Source organism: Callorhinus ursinus, unplaced genomic scaffold (genome assembly GCF_003265705.2).
Source record: "Callorhinus ursinus isolate GAN/ISIS: 27379988/994484 unplaced genomic scaffold, GSC_fseal_2.0 scaffold23, whole genome shotgun sequence".
NCBI lineage: Eukaryota > Metazoa > Chordata > Mammalia > Carnivora > Otariidae > Callorhinus > Callorhinus ursinus.
In genome coordinates this window covers 15,784,962-15,808,002 of record NW_027397085.1, presented here as the reverse complement: position 1 = coordinate 15,808,002, position 23,041 = coordinate 15,784,962, and the positions used below count along the sequence as shown (strand labels likewise).

The window sequence follows — 23,041 nt, the reverse complement described above, 5'->3', positions numbered from 1 at the left end:
GAAACCAAAGATTAGAAATAAAACCCAAACTTCTCAGTTCTCCCCCTCTTAGGAAGTGACAACCCGTTAACATCCTTCAAGGGGATGAGCCCACTGTGGAGGCAAGTCATTACCACACACAGTGAAAACTGTGCATGCCCCTCAGTTTTAGCTGGAGCCAAGGAGCAAATTTTTAGTCAAAGGTAAGATGCAGTTGTCTTTTTATGTTACAATTAAAACAACAGCAGAAAAGAAGCTGAACAAAGAAGTTGAATTTTTTTTTTCTGTTCAAGAATTTTACTATTTTACCATTTCATGATGGGTGTTAAAGGTAACAAACAACAAAGTCAAGATGTATTAAGGCAGAAATTATAATACCTTCTGCCCTGGGACAGTCATTTTCAACATATTCTTCCTCTTCCCTAGTCAGCGTATATATGGGAGACAGAATCAAGTCAACCCTCAGGAGGGTGCCCTTTTGTTTTTCAAACTGTTTTCCTCCTTATGAAGAGGTCTTTAGTTTACTCCACTCCAAAAGAAGGGGTTTTAAGATATCTGAAGAAGAATTTACATTATAAATGCTTATTCAGAGAAGAAAAGGAAAAGAACAAAATGAATTAGTGGAGTATTAGGAGTTATGGAATTTCCTGATTTTGTGACCTTGAGGGAAGTAATGTAACCCTTTTGAATGTCCATTTCCTGGTCAATATCCATGTAACTATTGACACCAATACTGCAAGGCCATGGCAAAGACTAAATGATGGACTGATGGTCAGCACATACTAAGCTGCATAACTGCATGAGATAAGGAGTTCCCTAAACATTAACTTCCTTTCACCTTGCTCACCCTTTACTTGAGTACGCAAGTATTGGTTTTTTAGAAAGCTCGGATTTTGCTAATGCTGCCAAACTGTTCCATTAAAAACAGACTTTTCCCAGGATTGTTATTCTACAGTCACAATGACAAAGAATGAGGACCCTGTCCTAATTCTAGGGTGCTCAAATGTCGTGCAAGATATAATCTTTCGTTTCAGTGTCCAAGCCTAAGTCCTTCCATGGCCTTTTCTAAGGTCAAATGAATGTTTCAAATCTTATTTCAGAGGTCTGAAATCCTTTTCATGCTGGTACTTCCTTCTTCAAGTACTCAGTGAATGAGCTTTAAAATGAACTCCATCACTCTTCCAGCAAGAAGTTAATTGTAAAACCCTCTCTCAACTGCTAGCATGAAGCAGCTTTCAAGTTTCTCAGCGAATCTGAAAGCCCCTGAGTGTACAGAAAGGACAAGCAGAGGACCCTGGCACAGAGAATAAAACTCACCTCTGATTAGCATGATCCCCATGATTACCCAATAGCTGTTCAGAGCCTGGTTGCTCTAATCGGAGCCTGTGCTGAATCATTGCCATTCATGGAGTACCCATCTGGCACCTGAAATTAGATTTTGTTCCCTTTTCATTTATAATGGTGATGAGTGATGGAGGCACATAACAGCAAAACCCCTTAAAGATTACTCTGCTAAGGGATGAACTTCTTAGTGAAAATGGAAAAACGGCAGTTTCTTTTCTAGGGGTCTGGCTATCTTTTATCACCCAATGGTTTATTAGCCCCATTTTTCAAAAAGACAATCATACTGGGGATGATTGGGATGCTGGAGTTTTATCATTAAAAATCTCTTTAATTCGCTGAAGAAGTAATATAAGGTTAAGCGTATAAGTTGCAAAATAAAACCAAATTTAATGTCTGAAATCTAAGTAGTCAAGGGCAAGAAATTTGGAGTAAGACGGGTATTTAAGTTTCCAGCTCATCTAAAAGTCTTACCATCTGGGGGCGCCTGGGTGGCTCAGTCGTTAAGCGTCTGTCTTCGGCTCAGGTCATGACCCCAGGGTCCTGGGATCGAGTCCCGCATCGGGCTCCCTGCTCGGCGGGAAGCCTGCTTCTCCCTCTCTCACTCCCCCTGCTTGTGTTCCCTCTCTTGCTATGTCTCTGTCTGTCAAATAAATAAATTAAAAAAAAAATCTTTAAAAAAATAAAATAAATAAAAATCTTACCATCTGGAAATGATGTCATGCCATACCCTACGGTGCCATGTCAAAGACACTGTTATTGATCATCTTATTCTCAACTATTACTAGGGAAATAGACCCCTCAGTCCACTACAGTAGCTAGAATCCTTCATCCTTTTTTTGGGACACCAGTTTATCACTTACATTTAGCATAAACCATTCCATTGCAGTATTTCAGAACCTTAAAATCTTTTTTTTAAGATTCTATTTATTTGACAGAGAGAGACACAGCGAGAGAAGGTCCACAAGCAGAGGGAGTGGGAGAGGGAGAAGCAGGCTTCTCGCCGAGCAGGGAGCCCGATGCGGACGCGGGACTCGATCCCAGGACCCCAGGATCATGACCTGAGCCAAAGGCAGACGCTTAATGCCGGAGCCACCCAGGTGCCCCTTAAAATCTTAATATTATTAATTATAATACTAATTATAATCTATCCTTGGCTATTCAGCTTTTAAGGACCAAGACTCTCCTGGCTGTGTTACTTATTATGTGACTTTGAGCAATTTACCTAACCTCTCTTTCTACCTTAGTCTCTTCATCTGTAAACTAGAGCTACAATATCCTGCTTTATGCTGTTGTTGGAAGGAATACAAAATTCGTAGAGATAAAGTGCTAGAAACCATGGTAACACACAGGAAGCTCTCATTAAATGTGTCATCATCCTAGTTCTTTCTTACTCTTGAGAAATTATAATCCGTTTACAGTGAATGCACAGTAAGCATATAATGGAGACCACTGTTTTGAAAATAATAATCCAACATATTTTCTATTCACTCTATGTCAGGTTGCTCTGAAGACACCCCCTCACACGCACACTCATTAAATCAATTACTTTAGCCTGGTGAGGGAGCAGAGAAATTATTAAAACCCCGGCTATGCTGAGGGAAAAACTAACCCACTGTACACTCCAAAGGGGACCCACCCCCCACCACTGAATTTCCTCCTATCCACAGAGGGCAGAAATACTGTGTTAGGTGGAAATGGGAGTCCAGGATACCACCCAGAAGCCTCCTTCAGAGGCTGAGTGACACTGAAGGTAACTTAAAACTCCCATTTGCCCCTAGCAGAAAAGAGGGGTGGCTGACGGGGCTGCCTGGAGAGCTAGACAGTGCGGGTTTGGAAAGGGTGCAAGGACACTAAGGCTAAGAGCTGTCGGGTGGATTTCCCCAGCCGGGGATGAGGTAAGACTCACAGCCAGACCTGAAGAGAACCACAGTCCCAGCAAGGGTTGGGTGCCTGCCCAGTGGGCAAAGAGAGCTGAGTTCCCTAAAAGGCATTCTTGTTCTTTGCTATGGAAAGAGAACAGAGAAAGAGTACTAAACCTGTTTCAGGCACTTCAAAAATGGAGGCCAGAGGGACCCAGAGCCCATCTGCGCACAGATGAGCGATACAAAAACACTCAATTGGAAAACAGCCTATGAACCAAAGTCACCTTTCCCCAATGCTATGAGGACAATAATAACTCTAGTATTATAATTACAAACATGAAGCGGGCATTCACTGTGTGCCAGGCAATGTTTGAATCACTTAAAATAAACGAACTCATTCAATCCCCACAAAATTCTGTAAAATCGCTACCATTTTAATGCCCAATTTGTAGAAAGAGAAAAAAGGAGACACACACACAAAAAAGATTATACAAACAGTTCAAGATGACATGGCTAGTAAACTGTGAACCCAGGAAACAGAAATTTCCTCTTGTACTTAAAGCCCATTTTGGTTTGTTAGGGAATCAGTAAGAACTAAAGGAAAAGGAGAAAGACAATCTTGATCTAGAGCTAAATTTTGAATTCACTGAATACTGGAACAACAGAAACCATGTTAATCCCTAAAAGAACTAAAATTAAGGGTTTCTTTTCGCCCTCATCAGTGCGGAAAATAGTCCTAGAGCTAGAAGATTGATTATAGGAAATTAGCCACAGTGTTTCTCTATCTCAAGTGTACTGAGTAAATTCTGACCCGATTATAGATGTTAGTCAATGTCAGTGCGCCAAACTTCCAATAAAAGATAGAAATTTCACCCCATTTGTTTCATTCTCCTTGCTCCCAAATTCACTTTGAAGCAACCAAAGTGTAGCAATAAGAAAATCAAGGAAGAGGGCCATCAATTCAGGGAATTTTCTGTAAAACAGCCATGAGTCTATTTCTGTAAAATAGACTCATGGGTAGTCTATACACTCTGTAACATGAGAAGAACTTAGTAAGAAGAAACCCACTGGTAAAATTCATCATATTGATAGATCAAGGAAGACTCCTCTCTAAAAATGTCTAAAAAGCATGTGAAAAATACCCAACATAGAGTTCTGACTTTTAAGCTTTAATAAAACAGGACTATAAGTCATACCTTCCTTAAATAGCCAATGTCTTGCTTAGGGATGAAAGACTGGAGACATGCCCATTAATGTGAGGAGCAGAGGAAGGACACACACAACTACCACCCACAGTTAACAACGTGTTTTAGCTGCTAGGTAATAAATATTACAGAAGAGTCATATATATTGAGAAAGAGGAAACAAATCTGTAATTATGTTAAATAAATTAAAAATAAAAATTTAGTAAAGTGACCAATTACAAATCAGTATTTTCCTAGATATAAACAAATGGGAATGTAATAGATACGAAAAAAAACAAACCCTAAAACAAACCACATGAAGATTTTGGGGGGTTTTATTTGCTTGTTTGTTTATAAAGATAAGAGGGGATATATGAAACAAACAAACAAACAAACAAACAAAAAAAAACAACTGCCACTTTACCAGAGAACCTAAAAGGAGACATGAAAAGAAGTGACATATCTCTGAGGAGGAAAGCAAGCTCAGTTCCAATTACATACAGTTCCAACCTAAATTACTTTCCTATTTATTTTCATTTAGATTTTGTGTTATGGAAACATTCACATATAACACAAAAGCAGAGAAAATAGTGGACCCCATGTACACATCATACAGCAGAGAAGTATCAGTATTTTTCCCATACTGCTTTATCTACCCTTCACATGCACTTCTCCCATATCTCCCTGCTTACGTAATTTAAGACATCATAGAAATAAACATGTATGTTTATCTAGAAAATTTCTGAAAAACAGTAATATTGAAGGAAGAATTTCTATGATAATTAAAGTAATTTATCCTGGCATCAGAGTAGAAGAGAAACCAGTGGAATTGAATCAAAACACCAAAGAGAGACAACTATATAATAAGAATGCAATATTTGATAAAGGTAACATTTATTGTAAGTGTTTAGAGCATGGGTTAATAAGTCATTAGATGGGGACAACTTGATATTTGCTTGGAAACAAAACCTAATACATACTTTGTGGTATACCTGATACATACGTACGATACCTCGTATCATACCACAATAAATTCCACACATATTCAAGGTATGATTGTGAAAAATGAAGCCATGGAAGCACTAGAATAAAATATTTACACATATTTTATTTCTTTAAGGGTAAGGAAGGTCTGTCTAAACATTATACATGCCAGACTCTTTGCTAAGCACATAAACTAAGAATATCGTGATTGAACTAGTTTTAAAAATGAAAAAATATGTATCAAAATATTTTAAAATATATATTACAAACTACAAAAATATCACACATATTTTATGGAGTTATACCATGAAGAAGTCTTACAAATCAGTAAGAAAAATAAATATGTCCCAGTAGAAAAGCAAATATACAAAAGATAAACTAAAATTTGAAATTAATATATGGAAAAATCAGCCTCACTAGTAAACAAACAAAATAAGGAGATGCCCTACTTTGTCCATCAGATGGTACATTAAGATTTAAAAAATCACACTAAGTGTCGGAACACTCATTTACTGCCAGTGGGAATATAATCAGTACAATATTTCTAGACAGGTATTTAGCAAATATATCGAAAGCCTGATAAACATGCATGCCCTTTGAATCAGCATGAGAAAGAGATCCACAGATGAACATTCAAAGATAATGCTGAAAGCATTGTTCCTAATAGGAAAAAAAATGTGAACAAAGTAAATACCCAACAATAGAGGATTATCTAAATTAAAATTGCTGGAAATATGTTACAGAATATTTATGAGGCTATCAGAAATAACGGTGTAGATGCATATATAAAGATGTTCATGATAAACTGTTAAGGGAAAAGCACAGGTTACCAAACTGCATTTATAGTATAATCCCATTTCTATGCATATACATACACAGAAAATAATCTCAAAGAATATACATCAAAATATAACAGTGTTTAGCTCTAGAATTATGGGAGTTTTTTCTCCTTTTATTCCTGTGCCGAATGTAATCTAATTTTTCTACAGTGAACATGTGCTATTCGTATTATAAAATTAAGTAATAAAAAACTATGTATGGTTATAGCTTTAAGGATAGTTTGGAGCTAAAGGCCAAAGTTGTAGACAGAAAGAGTGATAATGGAATTCCTCAGTCATGACTGGGTTGATGCTTCTAATGAGAAAGATGATGGAGACTATCAGTGACTTGCCTGGAGGTTGTGTATTTCAGATTGTGAACTTGTATGCCCTAGCTGCTTCGAAACATGAAGCGGGCTTTGAAATTCAAGCATCATTTTGAAAATCCAATATCATATAGAAATTCAAACCTACAGTCATTACAGTTAGTTCTCCTGAGGATTAACAAAGTTAGTGAAAGCAAGGAATCTTAAAAATGATAGGTGACTGACATGTTTATAAAAATGCACAATTTTTTTTTAACTTGCCAGTTATGATTCCTGAAGTGAGCATTAGTTGACATGCTTCAGATGAGAAGTTTCATTGACTTAACTGTATACAAAAGCACATGCCAAGATATTTTTCTGTAAATTAAAAGAAGAGCGTAACCATATTGTTTAACCTGAACAGGCAGCAAGCCCCCAGGTGCCACATGCCCACTCTCACAGCCTGAAAGATCCTTGATCATCCCAAGCCTGACCCAGGTCTGCGCCCAGCAACTATCTGATTTCCAATCAAGAGGAATGTATAGAGCTCTATGTTAATGCACATTTAGAAAGAGAGAAAGAAAACAGACCTTGGCTGAGCGGCGGCTTCTTGCCAGATACTGTGTTATTAGCTTATACCTGTTATTCTAAATGTTAGTTCTTCAAAATCTGTGGAGTGGACAGCATTTCCCCCGTTCTGGTTGGGGGAGGATGATAAAACCAGGCCTAAGAAAAATGAGATGATTTTCCCCAAGTGTCACCAGTAACAAGTAGTAGAAGAGAGATTCAAACCCATATCTCTCTGGCTCAAAGCTTTATGCCCCATCCCAAACCAATCTGATTCTGCCATTCTGAGACCACTGGAGCGCAGATGGCTTGGAGGTCAAGTCACAGACTTCTAAGCCAGAATGCCTGGGTTGGAGTCCCAACTCGGCCACTTGCGAGATGTGTGGTCCTGCACATGCTTCTCCACCTGTGACTCGGTTTCCTCCACCGTAAAAAGGGGGTGATAGTAGTAGTACCTGCCTCATAAGTTCTAAGAATTAATAAGAGTTAAGAAGTATAAAGGATTAGGGACTTTTCCTGACACATAGGAAGCATCGGTGTGGGGGGTTTGTGTGGTCACTTTGTGCTCCATTTTTGACAGTTGGTCTTCGTCTTATTCCCCACCAACCTTCTCTCCCAGCTTTCTCCCTGACAGCTCCTTAAAGACAGCAACTCAGATCCCCAGCTCAGCGTATGGGCCCCTGCTGGATACCAGGCCTTTCTGAGATCAGCTCCATGCAGGCTTCAGTCTGCACACACTCCGGTTCTCTTGCTGTGCTCTGCCAGCCTGTGGGGAGCCACCTGTGAGCCTCTGCAGGCCCTTGGCTGTGCCACCTACCACACGTCACCCCTCTTGGAGTACACTGTTCTGCTTGCAAACCAGCACAATGTCCTCCTGTCTCTACCCGTGGCACCTGTCCTTCTTGGAACAGATCCTATTTCCAGATTCCGGCAGCACACAGTTTGAAAATTCCCCCAATGTGACCCACGACTGTCCACTAAGCTGAAGCTCGCACTCAGAGGGAAACAACAGAGAAAGTTTCTCAAGCTAGAGGATGTGCGCCCGTTCCAATCTCCAGAATACCCTGAAAAGGTCGTGCAGGGTAGGAACTAGGACTGCACTTCATTTTAAAAACTGGACAAACAGTACAACATTTCATTCATGCCCGTAAGTGAGGTACATCCAAACATGGTACAATTCTATACTAAGAAATTACACTTGAGTGTATGAGACAATGCTTCCTCTACACCCAGAACCTCTCGGCTTCTTTTCTTTCTGCCAAAACACATTCACTGGTGTGGTGCACTGTTGTAAGACTCATCTTGCCAAAAAGAAGGATTTGCAGTGTAACACCTGATTTGAAATCACCTGCAGATCTTTCATCGCTTTGGGTACCTCTAACCTTATATTAGTTAAGTGTTCAGTGTTACCTCACAAGTTCAAATCCATCCCAACTACCTTTAATGCTATAGGCTTCTCCTGCAAGGAAACAGCCAAGTGTTTATGGTAACACAAGGCCATGTGGAAAAAGAAAATAGATGCTTCAAAGGACACATTTCCCAACCTTTAGTAGTACCTTAGAAATGGAACAATGACTTCTTTGGCCTCACCATTTATCCAAGATTTCTTGTGCTTTGTTCTGAAATTTCCAAGCATTAGCATTTTTATTTTGCTTTCTGAAGATGAAGATGTTGAATCTACATTATGCCTTTTACCCAAAGTTCTCAAAATTACTTTATGCAAACATTTCACAATGTGGAAGCTGATATTCAAATTTCAGATATCATGAAAGGGAAGCAAAATCTAACAGTGACTTTTCAAAAATATATCTATACACAAGATGCATAGAGCTGATATTGGATTGCAATTGGAAGAAACCATGTTCGATAAACCACATTTTGCTCTCTCTCCTCAAATGGTGTCATCATTTCAAGCAGGACTCAATAAATATTCAGAATGAAAAGCCAAGTATTTGTTGAGCATCTCCCAAAGGTGTAACATCTACCCTAGGAAGTATTGAAGGGAGGGGGGAAAAAAGTGTAAGACATAAATCTCTTTAAACACTATCTTGTTCAGAGTACCAGGTGGACACTAGAAACAATTACAGAACACTACAGTCTATAATTAGAGCTTAAAACATTGCGTGGGACAGCTAATAAGTTCAAAAGTAATTAAGAAAAATGAGAGAAACTGTTGTAGTCTAGGATCATGAAAAATAAAGTGTACAGTTTTCAAGTAGATCTTTCAAAGTGTTAAGTGCATGGATGAACATTAAAGAAAGGGAATGGCATTCATGCCCAAAAGGACTAGCACAGGGGAAATAGACATGGAGTCACTGAAGATGGGGCAGAAACTAGTAAATAGGTACATAATGGGTAAAGGGTGGCAGGCAAGAAGAAAATCTTCTCTACCAGAACAGAGGGTACGTTACAAGGACTAGAGGGAAATAGCCTGGGATCATTAAGTGGAAAGGAGATTATGTGGGACGTTGGGTGCCATTGGGGCATGATACAACAGGAAACCAGTGCAGACTCTTAGCAGGTGAAGGACATGGCAGAGCGCTCCTTTAAGAGGTATATTCAGCCAACAGAAGTTAAATTAATGGGAGGTGATCTAATTTATTGGTTTGTTTTCTCACAGAAATCCTTATTTTGTAGCATAAATTGTAAAGATCAGGTCTTCTCTCTTATTATTTCTGAAGGCTTGGGTGATCACAGACACTCGAAATCTCATTTCAAATAGGAACAGAAACACATTAGTTACATTGTTTTTATAAGAATTAAATTAGGTTATGTATGAAAAGTGATTAATATATAGAAATCACTTAGTAAACACCAATTCTTTCCCTAATAAGCCATTTCAATATTTTACAAATATTTAAAAATGAATTACAAATAAGACTCTGATCTTTAGACAAAGCTGTTACATGGAACGTTCCAAATACACAACAATCACACTTTGTATTTCATCATTCGATGGTCTGATCTTATTTTGGTATAATCAACATAAATCTAGAACTACCGCTCATTCCAAATGGTTTCATAAATGAATAAGTATACTGAATTTGACCCCAAATTTAAATGGGGGAAAGTTAGAATAGTTTCTCTGCTATGTTTATGGAGACTCCAATTAAGAAATAGATATATCGAGATGGGGCTTCCATCCGTTCATCTGTTCTTTAGAAAAAAAGTATTTACCAGGCATCTGCTAAGTGCTAAGCAATGCTCTGGGCATTGGGAATACAGCGGTGAACAAAAAGACCAAATCCGTATGTTCATTTACCTTATATTCTAGAGGAAGAAGACAGATAATGGATTAATGTATAAATAACATACAAGTAACACAAAAAATTAATGATTAAGATATTATGTGCAATGGTGATACATGCAAGGACAAAAACAAAACGTGTATGAAGGGTCAGGAACTGCAATTTTAGACAGAATGCCCCAGAAGAGATTTTCTGAGAAGATAGCATTTGAGTAAAAGCCTGAAGGAGGTGCAAGAGGGAGCCCTCTAAGTATCTGGCAGTACCCTGGTGTGTCTGAGGCTCAGTCAGGGGCTGAGTGAGCCAGGGACTGAAGGGCTGACATGAGCTCAGAGAGGTAACAGTGCTGCAGGACCCATGTAAGGCATACTATGGCAGATCTCTGGGTCTATGGCCCTTGTAAAGCAGGAAGGTACAGCAGGACTGTGGCCGGCCCAGAGAGGACACAGAAGTCATGGAAGAGGCAGACAATGGCACCAAGCTCCAACATGGCAACAACCAGATTTATCCTTCTGGTGCTGCCCAATTTTCAATGGCTGCTTCCAATACCCAGCCTAAGAATCACCTCTCCCATAATATACTAACATGTAGCAACCATGAAGGAGATAATAAAGTAAAAATAAATACAGCGATGGTAGGAATGAACATCATCAATGCATCAGAGTGCATCATCAGCTAGTCACACTACCAGCCACCCTTTGAAAATCGCTATACTAGAACTGAGAGGACACTCACTATCCAGCTTACAGAAGGTGCCAACAGGGCAGAAGGTGCCAGCAAGGACAGATGGTGTCTGCAGGAAGCCCACCTCACTGGGGTTAGGCAGCCAGTGATGATCATAAAATAGTGAAGGAAAAGGCAACTTGAGGTTTATAAATTAAAACCAATTTCTGTTCTCCTCCCCTTTCTATCCACTGATATAAAGCCAGTCTGGCTGGATTCATTTTCACTGACTCCAGGAAGAGAAATCTGTGCTGGAAACCTCCATCTAGAGTCAGATAATCCTGCCAAGAGCCATTAGAAAGCCTGTTTTCCCCAAAGCAAAGTATTTTTCTTAATTAGTGTTAATGGCCTGGGCACCTGGTTTGCCCCCTCTTGTGCACTAGAACCCTTATACTTTACGTAATTAATAAGGAAATTCCTAAGGATATGAAGCCTCCCATTTCCCTGTGATGACCCAAGATAATCATACCATTGAAAGATTAAAAACATGGCCATGTCATTGTTTTCCCTCCAGGTAACAATCTGGATTTTAGAAAGGCTTCCTGTTGACAATTTTGGCACTCACCTAAAAAACAAAAACACTAAAATTCTGTCAGCGTTTCAACCTAGCAAACTGCCTGTTGTTGTATGGTATTATATAAAATAGAGAAACAACCCCGGTTGGTAATGTCCCGGGGTGGGGAAATGTCACTGTTACCTTATGGTGGCAATTCCCTCAATATCATTTTACGGTGGGATTTTTTTTTTTCCTACAAAGCAGTTTGGACATAGCATTTATTTCCTGAGATGGGTTTAGAGGTTACTGCACTTAGACTGGCAGATGAGACACAGTGCTAGAAGGCGGGAGGGGAAGAAAGAGGAGAGACGGAAGGACAGAGATGGAAAAAAAAGAAATTGGGGGAGACAGACAGAGGGAGAGAGACAAAAATTGCAGACATAAACTTTAATTATCTTGAACCTAATGAAGTGTTTGCTTTAAGTTGGGAACCTCTTGCTACAATTACCTTCCTTGAGAATTTAATCAAAGCTACTGTAACATGATCAGAAATCTTCCTGAGTAAGTAACTCACTTACTTGTAATTATTTCCTGACTTTTGCAGCTATAAGGTAAAATGCACTCAGAACAAAAGAAAATGCACAGCAGTTCAAATGTATAGCAAGTGCAAGTTTTGAGATTCATACTTAGAAGCCATAAATGTCAATGTAGCTTCTCACTTGTGGAAAATAAGTAATACTGCCGGTTTCCTTAACAACTCCACAAATGTACCCAATCTGATCTGAATTCAACCAGAGTTTTAGTAAAACTGCTAATCGTGACAAGTTACATCAATTTTTAGGGTTTTCCTAAATCCAGTAACTCGGGCAAAGAGAAACAGAACTGAAAAAAGGTAAGGAGAAACCCTCAGGATTTTCATTGACCTCTAAGAAGAGATGTTCCTTGTGTTAAAAAAAAAAAACAAAGCTTTTTTTAAACCTCAATGTTAAAAGATATACAGCCTCATAAAATTATAGAATTAAATTTAAAATGTGAAACAGCAAAGTAACAAAACACATAAAACATTAGGTTCTTAAAACAGGGAGAACGAAAGTGGATACCGTCAGGAAGCCAACTACTCTAGACCTACTCCTCTGACAAGTTAGCAAGACAGTAAAAAGCCGTTCCCTATAAACAGAAGGATCTATACTTGAGAAGAGACCCCCCCAAAAAAGAGGTAATTAGAAGCTATTTGGTTAAGTGTCCATGAAACCAAAATGACTGTTTCAAAGACCATTTCAAACCTCACTGCAAATACTTCACAGCACAGTATCATTTTTATAGGGCTTCTTTGGGGTTATTCTCTTGTTTTGCCTTTCTTTTACAGAAAAACTAGATTACGGCATACGATTTTCTAGGCGACTAGAATGTCCGAAGGATTACAGGGCGGCCTCGGGAACCAAGACCAGTTTCACTTTGGTGTGTCTGCTTCAGATAGTTGCATTTCTAATGGCCGCTGCTTGGCACAGGTGGGGGAGGCTGGGCCTCGGCAAGCGGCCCACGGGGAGCAGTGGGGGCACACCCACGGCTGGCGGCTGCGCAGGCAGGGCCCGGCAGGCGGCCGTGGGAAGGGCCTTGCGCACCTGCTGCTCTCCTCCAACTCAGTGCTGATTCCCCGACCCTGGGGCCCTGCTAACACCGCACAGGAGCCCTCCCAGCACCAGAAAATCGTGCAGACCAGTAACAAAACTGTCATTCCGGAAACGCTGCACCTGATGTAATTCTCTGCACTCAGGGACCACTCAGTAATAGCCCGCAGATGCCCTGGAGGCAGTTCTCTATCAGCGGACACGAAGCCGTATGTGTGGACCTTGATCGCTTCCCTCGAGGCAGGAAGAAGACAGGTCAAGCAGCCTCCATTTTGCAGACAGAACTAATGCACCCAGGAGCCCCGTCACAGCAGACTGGGGACAGATCCAAGGCACATGGCACAGGTCTCTCAGTTGTCCTGAAGGGAAAGCTACTTCCTTTAGAAATCTTGCGTGTATATGTATATACACATACACACACCCATATATGCCACACACAAAGATATAAAACACATATATACATAAGTACATATACATATAAATGTAATTTCCTCATTCCATATTATTATGTTAAACTTTTTTTCCCCAGATTTGCTACCATATACACACTAAAGGGTTGAAAACAGAAAGGAGCACTTTAGAAAAAGAACTAAAAAAATGTACTTATTGTGTAATGTATGTGCTTCCGGCACTCCCACCTACATTTGGCAGGTCATTTTTGTCTAGTTTTTAGACGAGTTATTTGGGTCCTAGTAACATCACCCACCTTGATGGTGCAGCATTTAATACTAATACTCCAAAAACTAAATGAATATGAATCCTGTAACAATGCCTGAACATTCCTTTATTTAATATATTTAGTAGTCCCTGAAATTATGCTTAGGTTACCCGTGGACTCCATGATTAACTTGACTTCAAGGCATGAAATTTATTTGTGTTTTGGGGACGTCAGAGTGACTGAAACAGGTTCACAAATCCATAAGTTCCCCAAGCATTACTTCTGTCACCATAAACATCATTTTTTAAATGTATGTAAGATAAAATGTATGTAAAAACTATCATGAATTTATAAAACAAATTCATTTTTAAGCGTCATTAAATTCATAGTGACTTTTTGTCATTATATATTTTTCAAGCCACACATTCCAAAAATATAATTACTCTCACATGGAACTGTGGGCTGGATTTAATGACTGGCTTCTAACAGAACAGAATAGAATAGAAATGGTTTGTGAATTCTGAGACAAACCCATTCACCTTTCACCCAGGACTGCCAAGTCAGAGACTCTGGTTAATCTGCAAACCTGGTATCCCTTCTCTCTTTCCTGCATACAAAAATCTTAACTTCTGATGATTCTCGGTGGGGGGGCGGGGGAAGGTTTCATTTGACATGGGGCAGAACATATGCCCTTCCACCAACAGGGGTGGGCATGTAACCCAGACATGACCAATCAGAGATCCAGGAGGCTGCAAGTGACTGGTACAGTAAGAGGCACATGACCCATGAGAGACTAATAAATCTGTACCCTGACACTCAATGTGGGGATCCTGGAAGAGCAAAAGAGTCTCTACTTTGTAGAATGACTGGTAAGCAAGAGATAAGCCTCCTTTCCAGAGTCCATTATTTTTCCTAGTTTCGTGGAAAGAGCCTGCCTGACAATGTTGCCAATATAGAGGGCGAGCAAGCAAAGCCAAAAGAGGCGGTGAGAGACACGCTGAGCCGAGTGACACCATTTAAACACCTGTGACTAGATCTGTTCCCACTTGACTTAAAATGATGAGTCAATAAATTCAGTTTTTGCTTAAATTACTTCAAGTTGATTTTCTGTTCTTTGCAAAGAAAGCCTTGCCTAATTTAGAGATAAACAAAATGTTTGTCCTTGAAAAGATCTCATTAAAAAAAATGATGATTGGGGAGCCTGGCTGGCTCGGTCAGAAGAGCATATAACTGATCTCAGGGTTGTGAGTTGGAGTCCCACGTTAACTTTTTAAAAAACTGATGATCAAAAATTGAAAAAAAAATTTGATAATCAATATAGCATTTAGCATTTTCACAGTTATCCACATCCTTCTTCCTTAGCTTTTCTCCTTTCTTGGTCACCATAATGCCACACTCTCTTAGTCCTTCTCCTAACCAACACTGGGGCCATTCCTTCTTTGTTTCCCCAGCTGTCCCTCAAGGGCGCATGCTCTGTGTTTCTGTTCTCAGCTGCTTCTCTTCTCTCCATTTTCCCTCCTTTGGTTTCATCCGGGGGCTAGTTTCCTATTACTTGCCTTGCTGCTGTTGGCCAACAGGTAAGAAAATGCGGTGTCCCTGTGTGGACTCAATGACACCATGGCATCTGAAGACGTGTGGCAGTGACAGGTGTGGCAACCTCCTATGTCCAAAAGTACAGCCACAATGTGTACTCTTGAACTCCAAAGGCTCAGCAGCAGTCTCCTGCTACCTCATCAGACCTCTTGCACTGTCTGGCTTTGGGAGTCATTTCTGGAAGCCCACCTCTCCAGGCCTTCCAGTGCTTTCGCAGTTCTAGAAAACGCTAGATGGAGTATTTGCCACCCGATTTCTCTAGAGTTCTTCCCACTGACAACAGGATAAAATGTGAAACTTTCTCCACAGCCAGTAAGACCATGAGCTCCACAGCCACTACTGTCCAGGGTAGCTTTATCTCCTGCCAGTTTCCTCTTGACACTTTGACACACTGACAGGTCCGTCCTCCCTCAGCCTCTGTCAATAGCAAATGTTCCTCTCTTTTCCTGCATCTCCCTCTGCCCCTTGATTGCCTGGCAAATGTCCTGGCAGCATTCAGAGACTCCTCCAGAGAGAGTAGGCACCTGTTTGGAGGCACCACAGGACCTGATGCTTGACACTTTAGAATTATCAGGTTACTAGATTATAATTTTTGTTTTCATGTTTATCTTTCCACTCTAACTGAAATTCATTGAGGGCACAGAGAGTGAATTTTTCTAGGTTTCCCCAAGCCTATCATAGTATATAACACTTAAATGAACAGAATGGGAATTAAATCTTCCCTCAATTTATGAAACGTTACAGAGGCTTAAATCCATTTTCCTTCAGCTCCATCTCCTGGGAGAAATGATAAGATCTGAAATAAAATGTTTCTGCTTTGAAAAGGCAGTACATACCCATGAAGACTTTATTAGTATCACTCCTTACCTAGCTTCAGGAGTGCTCTCCAACACCACCCACCATCACTGTCATCATGCCAACACAAGGAAACTTCAGCTATTTCTTCACATCCACATAACCTCCATTCTAGTCCATAACCCAGTCCACACTTCCATTCTCTCCCTTAAATTCACAGAAAGGCAACAGACTACTTGGACAATCTCTCTCTTCTCTTATCCTCAATGCTTTACATTTTATAGGCTTATGTAACTTAGAGAATTCCTTCTTTGAATGGAAGTACCCCACACGTGTTACCTCAGAGTAAGGTGATGGGCAGAGACCTCTTCATCACCTTAATAACAATGAATTGAGTGTAACTACCAGACAGCATTTAATGAGGCCATTCTTCTCCGTACTTGGAGAAGAGTTCAAGCTTATTTGTTAAGTGCCAAAGTGCAGACTGGGGGGGCCTGAAAGAGTGACATCAGCAGGGAGGCTACACCATCACCATCGATGATGGGTGTTTTAACCACGGCGCATGGCCCTTCAGTACCTAGACAGAAGGCAGCTGCCTTTGCTGACCCATAATACAAACTTAGAAGGAAGAAAACACCACATCACAAACAGTTGGACTTCACAGAAGACATTTAAAACTCAAAGGCTTTGAGGAAGAAAGAAAACGTCTGAAGCAAAATCTCTAAGCCGCAGACGTCCTCAAGGCCAGCAACACTTAAATTTCCATCCTCTGAAATGGGAACAAAGCCATCACCAGCGGCAGGCACTGCTGTGGAATCTGAACTTGCACTCTCCTCCACGCCACTCTCAGCACCGTCTCCTGTTTGCCAAGACTGACTCAACATGGCTACCAAAACAACAACAATGACAACAACAACAACAGCAGGAGCAAATCCTTGCTTCCAGACTTTCATTTCTAAGGTGGGCTAACCGCATTCCTCAGTTATGGCTGACGGAAGGAGAGCAGTGTCACTCAGTCCTGTGTGGTGGTTCCCATGACTCATTTGGTGACCAAGTCTGGAGGTGACAGAATTTAACATCACCCTTTTTAATTTCAGTTACAAATGCCATTTGGGGACATCTGATTCCTGGTACACACACAGCAAGGACACAAAAGGAAAAGAAAAACAAAAAAGCAAACCAGAAAATCCTCCTATTAGGCTGAAGAGATAAGGAATTTTAGAGCAGAGGTGAAGGTTCCTTGCAACTCTCCCTATGAGTTATCCTTATAGCTATTTATGAGGGTATTATTTTTGTTTCCTCTACAAATTGTATGACCTCCAAGAAATTAATTTAATATATGGGTCTACTTTCACCACAACCCTCAAACAAATCAGAACTGCAAAAGTTAATTGGGAAGCAATTATTTTTGTTTTTATAATAAGGGCTCTTTATTTTGCAAGGTAAATAAGTTTTCTTCAAATTACAAGTTTCCCTACTGAGTTAAAATAGGAGGTAAGAAGAGTCTTATTAAACCTAAATTGGGGGGAATGTATCTTCTATCTAGTTCCTAAAATGTGGCCCCTGGACAAGTAACAACAGCACAACACCAGGAACTTGTTAGAAATGCTAATTTGGGGCCCATCCCAGACCTATGGAATCATGCACTCATGAAGGTAGGGCCCAGCAATCGGTAGCTTAGTAAACCTTCCAAGGGATCCTGATGCACATGAAAGTTTGAAAACCATAGATCCCCCAAAATATTTTATGGATGGAATATGGATTGACGAGAGAATGAATGACCTAAGAAGTGTTTATTGCTACAAATATTCCAGGTGGCAATGGTCAAAAGCAACCATGTTGTTTATCTTCCACATTTATCAATGATTTAAATGCTATTGCTATCGCCCTAAAAATTCTACACCTGTGTTGGAAAAACTTTGGAAAGGAGAGGGGCTAAGCAGTGAATGACTAAAACAATGTATTTGGGGGATGAAAACTTGGGAGGTTCTGAGCCCCCTATTTTAACATGAGGAGACTCTCTCTGGACTAGCAGAAAGAATGAAAGCAGAGCTCTGTTCTGACCTGTGTAATCTAGAGATCCACAGGTGACCTTGAAAATCCTTGAAAACCACTTCCAAATAAGAGCCTAGAACAGCAACTTAGATCCCTGACTTTGCTTAGGCCTGCCATGATCCTCTCTACAGCTTCAGTTCTAAGAGCAGAAGAAAAAAGTTCTTGAGATTCCCATATTCATACTTCAACAAATAAGCATTGTACTAGGTACTTTCAAGTAACTCTCTGATGAAGGCTTGCAACAACCAACTCTTGTAAGTCAGGCATTTTTACTCCCTTTGTAGTATATATCCACTATTTGTGTCTGCCCAGCACCTCATCTCTCTTCTCTTGGCAATAGCATAACTTCTTTGTGTGAACCATTCCCTTCTTGACTTCATCCTGGGGTTAATAATAATGGTTTTTCCCTCCTCTTTGTTCACATAGGTAGACAGATGACTCAGGACTACCCAGAATCTTTCACTATGATTATTATATACCTAAGTAAATGGGACAGAAAGACACTTTTATTTCCTTTTGAGATGTTCAGCTGGAGAACTGTAAGCCTGGAGGTACCAGCTGCCATGTTTCCTACTACATAAAACCTGTCTACTGTCAGTGAGAAAGAGGCCAACACAGAGGGGAAAAAAGCAGAGATAAGAATGTCATGGTGATGACGGGCCCCTAAGGTCTCATATATATAGAGGTCATATATATATACACACACACATATACGAATATAAATATATATATATATGAATATAAATACAAACATATATATATATGAATATAAGTACAAACAACAATGGTTTAGGTAACTATTCTGATTCTAGGATCTACCCTCCATCCAGATCAGCTTTTCCTCCTTGAGCGAGCTTATCTTCTGCCACTTGCAACTGAGAGTCTTGACTAAGATAACACATTATGAATGACAAAAAAGACTTAAAGGATTAAGAATATTGCCTAAAGTTCCTACTTAGTCATTGGAAAGACAGGACACCTAGCTCTTCATAAAATCCAAAATATGTTCCACTATGCCACAGTTATATTTAAAAACAAGCCCAAGGTTTGTCTAGTTGAATACATTTTGTGGAAACTGAGTTTTCAAATCACATATGAAAACAGAACACAGGGGCACCTGGGTGGCTCAGTTGGTGAAGCGTAAGACTCCTGATTTTGGCTCAGGTCATGATCTCAGGGTGGTGCGATCAAGCCCCCCATTGGGCTCCACTCTCAGCAGGGAGTCTGCTTGAGATTCTCTCTCCCTCTGCCCCTCCTTCTGCTCATGCTCACTTTCTCTCTCTCTCTCTCAAATAAATAAATCAATCTTAAAAAACACACACACATACACACACACAAAAAGCAAGAACCATAGAAGAAATAGTGATCATTTAGACTTCATTAAAATTAAGAACTTCCATTCATCAAAAGAAAGCATATTCACATATTTATCAGAATACATAAACATAAGGCAGTAACAAAAAGATAATTAATAGCTAAAATACTTGAACAGGATTTCATAAAGGAGGCTTCAAAAAGGGCAATATGTATATGAAGAGGTACTCAACATCATTATTCATCAGGAAAATGAATACTAAAACTATAATGACATACTACCACACATTCACCAGAGTGGCTAAAATTAAAAACACTCACAATACAACATATTGGCACAAATGCAGAGGAATGACGGCTCTCATCATACACTGCTGGTAGGAAGGAAAACTGGCACTACCTCTTTGGAAAAACATTTGGCAGCAAGGACTAAAGCTAAATTATTCCTACCTTATGAACATGCAAGCCTAATTCCAGTTCTACCTACCAAAAAAAGAATGAGTACATATGGCCATCAAAAAACCAGCAGACATCCTGTGAATTGTGTAAGACTGTTGAATCACAGACCTGTACCTCCGAAGCAAATAATACATTAATCGAAGGGGGAGACAAACCATGAGAGACTATGGACTCTGAGAAACAAACTGAGGATTCTAGAGGGGAGGAGGGTGGGGGGATGGGTTAGCCTGGTGATGGGTATTAAAGAGGGCACGTTCTGCATGGAGCACTGGGTGTTATATGCAAACAATAAATCATGGAACACTACATCAAAAACTCATGATGTAATGTATGGTGATTAACATAATAAAAAAAAACAGCAGACATCCATAATATCTGAAAAATGAAAATAAAGCAAATAACCATCAAGAGGAGAATAATATATCCAAAACATCAACTACTACACAGCAAAAAACAGGCAAAACCAAGCTATGGTGAGAGAAGCAAGAATGGTGGTAATGACTACATGGAAGAAAATTAACTGGGTAGAAAAGGAATTGGCAAGAGGGACAGTTTTTAAACCTTGCTTTCTATCTTAGACCTGGCAGTGGTCGTACAAGTATATGCATATTTAAAAAATCAATGAGCTGTACACTGAAGATTTATGTATTTTCCTCTCTATGATACCTCATTTAAGGAGAAAAAAATGAACAAAATGCTACAAACATACCCTAATTCTCTATGGCTTATCATTTTTAAAGTTATCTTTGAAGGCTCAAAAACATAGAAGCCCAAAAGGAAATAGAATTGAGATCATTTCTAATGGAGTATCTGTGTTAACAGAAGTTCACATTTCTGCCTAGGTAAGTTGTGTAACACAACAGAATCTAGAAAGTATTTACATATTTCAGGGTTGTTTGGGGACAGGGTGTGATAAAGTGATGAGGAGAAATAATTTACTCACTGTTAAATCACCTTTCTTGATCCACAAACTCACCCCAAGTTGAATGTCTCTGCTCCTTGAAAACAGGGGAAAACACAAGTCATCTCATTCAGCCTCATCAACCCTGTGAACTATAGATACCGGGCAAACTCTGTTTTGAGGAGTACTGTGTTATTAAATTACTATTTAATTTTATAAATATATCCACCTCTTCCAAAAGCACCCTCAAATAATTATATTTTCTCTGTATTTTCAAATTACCTTAGAATAATCCATAAATGACAGAGCATTAATAAAAGAATATACAGGAGCCTTGTTATTTCTAGCTAATCATTAAAGTACAATAAACATGACAAAAAGCATGTCTAGACAAATATACACATGCACAAATATTATCCAATCTCTTTCCAAACCTCCTGCACGCTGACCTTATCAACCCAATTAGATGGTTTCCTATTTCCAAAGCAAAGTTAAAAGCCGTAAACATATCATTAAGAAAAATGGGCAAAGGTTAGCTTCCTGCAGAATTGTTCTTAAAATGACTGTATGATTTTTGTCAATTTGTTTTGAGAAGTGACAACTGCTACTGGAATCATCTGTTTTATGCTGTTCTCACGGACATAATCTAGCAACCACTGTTGAATATAACATTATAGAACTGGAAGGGGCCATAGGAGTAATTGAATTCTTCTTCCTCATTCAGAAAGTGAGAAAAACGAGGGTCTGAGAGCTTTAATTACATGCCTGAATCAGATATTTGAGGTATACCATAGTTTCCTTACAGATAAAATTTAGAAATCAGTCTGAGCTCTGAAAGCTAAATGCAAAAAAATATACATTCCACCAAGGAAATTTTAGTTTACAAATTCTGAGGAACCTACCATTTCTAGTCCATCTCCACTGATATATTGGCAAGATCCTTGAGTTTTACCTCTTGAAACAGACCAGTGACTCTAAACCTCAAAAATAATGAGGGTCTAAACTAAAGCAGGGGTGCTGAAAATAGCAAGGAAAGGATATTTTTTTAAATAAGAGTAATGGATCAGGGTGACTCCTGAGTTCCCTGGTTGATGGGCTATTATGATGGTCTTCGATCTCACTTCCCACCTACATCCACTGATTTTTCTAAATGATTCCTCAGGCTGATCTTCCTGAAGCACAGGTTTTAGCTTCCAAGACAAAGCTCCTGGCCTATTTTAACTGAGTTCCCTAGAAACAGATACTGACACTAGAAGTCATGTGTAAGTCACTTATTAGAGTTTCTAGGAAATAGAAAAACTTCCTTGGGAAGGAAGCAGTGTGTAGGTTTCTGTTCTGCCACAAACTCATCTTGTCCTGAATGGTAAAAAGTTTGCAGACAAGCTACTTTGAGTGCACTGGTAGAAATCACCCCACAGAACTGTCCTGACCAAGGGAGAGGAAGCTGCATTATTTATATCCCATCATCACCAATCAGTGCTTAAGGACTTGCCCCCCGTGGTGTGGAGTGAAACCGCCTAGGCGCTTTTGCAGATCTTGGCGAGGAGAGGGAGGAGCTCTGGCAGCCTGAGAGCAGCCCATCTGCCAGGAAACACCCACCAGTGCTGCCTATTTGCTGGAGTCATGCAACACCATTGCACGTAAGAGGCACGGGACTCCAAGGTAACAAAGGAAGAACAAGGTAGCAAGGGGGGAAAACACAAGTCATCTCATCCAGCCTCATCAACCCTGTGAAGGTAACAAGGGAAGAACACAAACACCGTCTGCTCAATTGCCTGGAAAGTCCACACTTTCTCCTACAGCATGGTGCCTGCTACATCTGGTCTCCATCTTTTCACTTTTCTCTCTAATTACATCCTATCCCAGTCCATCTCCCTCTGCTACTGGTGGTTTTCAATTTTACTGACACACAGGAATCACCTGTGGAGTTTTTGGTTTTGTTTTTGTTTTTTAAACTACTGATGCCTGAATTTTATACCCTATATATCCTAAGTTTATTAGTTGAGTAAGGCCTAGAGGGTGGGATTTTTAAATTCTCTCCCTCAGGTGATTCTCTCATGCAGCCAAGATTGAGAACCAGTACTCTAAGCTTTTATATCAAACTGCTTGCAATTCCAGAAGTTTGGCATTG

At 39.8% G+C, this 23,041-nt stretch overlaps 1 protein-coding gene across 4 annotated transcripts in view; it reads right to left on the bottom strand.

Moving 5' to 3' along the window:
• The window catches only part of PDE4D (phosphodiesterase 4D), a 1,488,864-nt gene that overhangs the window by 1,156,284 nt on the left and 309,539 nt on the right, over positions 1-23,041 (bottom strand). For all 4 annotated transcript variants that reach the window (XM_073905442.1, XM_073905441.1, XM_073905443.1 and 1 more), the window contains exon 2: positions 20,953-21,007. The gene's annotated coding sequence lies outside the window, so the exon portion shown is untranslated. The remainder of the gene's footprint in view (positions 1-20,952; positions 21,008-23,041) is intronic.